This window comes from Mus caroli, chromosome X (genome assembly GCF_900094665.2).
Source record: "Mus caroli chromosome X, CAROLI_EIJ_v1.1, whole genome shotgun sequence".
NCBI lineage: Eukaryota > Metazoa > Chordata > Mammalia > Rodentia > Muridae > Mus > Mus caroli.
This window is the reverse complement of record NC_034589.1, coordinates 68,322,497-68,324,072: the sequence shown is the minus strand read 5'-3', so window position 1 is coordinate 68,324,072 and position 1,576 is coordinate 68,322,497. Positions and strand designations below refer to the sequence as shown.

Here is a 1,576-nt window from a genome sequence, read left to right as displayed (position 1 = left end):
TTTTTTTTTTTTTTTTTTTTTTTTTTTTTTTTTTTTGGTCTCAGTACTAGTTAAGTAAAGGATACCAGGCTGCCTTACTCAGGCCACATCCTCACCCTTCTCCAACCTACAGGCCACCAACCTTCTCTAATCTACACTAAGATGGACTTAACTTCCAAGTGAAGCTCAGGATTCAATTTTAAAAATACACAAGTCTTAATGTATGTAAAAAATATCCAAGTTCCAGTGCACTGTCTCCTTTTTGTTTCACACTTCTGCCCTCTTCTTACTTGGACTCCTCTGGAGAAAGCTGATGAGGCTGGGAGCTATTAGTTCACTCCCTTTACCTCCCCAAACTACAGCGTTGTTTTTTTCTGTACTCTGGTAAATTATTTACATACAGTATCTTTTTTATTTTTAACTTACATTACCCTTTGAGTTTATTTCAAGTATGTGAAATATATAGGCAGTTCTTCCTGATTCATAGATAAAGAAGTAGAGATAAAAAGAGGCAAACGGGCTGGCGAAATGGTTCAGCAGGTAAGAGCACTGACTGCTCTTCCGAAGGTCCTGAGTTCAAATCCCAGCAACCACATGGTGCCTCACAACTATCCGTAATGAGATCTGACACCCTCTTCTGGTGTGTCTGAAGACAGCTACAGTGTACTAAATTATAATAATAAATAAATATTTTTTTAAAAAAGAGGCAAATAGTAGATTAAACTATTCAGTTAGATACATTTCTAATGGAATACAGTCCTCCAAATTTGTTAAATACCTGTTCGCATTTATAAAGTTAAAGAAGCTTTCTTGATGAGTTTGTTGTTGATGGCAACCAAGTCCAATTTCAAGTAATGGTATCTAAAGCCAGGAGATTGATATGATTTAGCAGAGCAATTCTCAAACTTGAAGTTTCATCAGAATGAAAAGAAAAGGGGTTCCGGGACTCCGCCAAAAAGTAGTCTGTACAGGTGAGAGTGAGCACACAGAAGTGGACAGCTTCTGGGACAGCGCCCTTTTCGGGCTCCAGACATCCGACCACCTTCCAGTCCACTGCAGCACCAGGGTTCCTGGCCCGGGGAGTCTCCGGACACCCGCAAGGATGCACACAGGATCCCCCACGGGATCCTAAGACCTCAGTGAGTGGAACACAGCGTCTGGTCCAATCCAATCACGGAGGACCTGAGACTGCATTAACTAGGGAAGCAGATAACTCGGCCTGATTAGGGGCACAAGTCCCTTCTGGTCCACTCCAGCACTGGGGTTCCTTGCACACAGAGTTTCTGGACACCCCCAAGTTCCTCACAGGACCCTCCACGGGATCTTAAGACCTCTGGTGAGTGGAACACAACTTCTGCCAGGAGGCAGGTTCGAACACCAGATATCTGGGCACCTTCCCTGCAAGAGGAGAGCTTGCCTGCAGAGAGTACTCTGACCACTGAAATTAAGGATAGAGCTAGTCTCCCAGGTCTGCTGATAGAGGCTAACATAATCACCTGAGGAACAAGCTCTAACCAGAGACAACAATAACAACTAGCTCCAGAGATTACCAGATGGTGAAAGGCAAACGTAAGAATCCTACTAACAGAAATCAAGA

At 43.2% G+C, this 1,576-nt stretch overlaps 1 pseudogene; it reads right to left on the bottom strand.

Annotated features, from left to right (window-relative positions):
• LOC110286236 overlaps window positions 1–1,576 on the bottom strand; it is a 5,473-nt pseudogene that overhangs the window by 2,322 nt on the left and 1,575 nt on the right.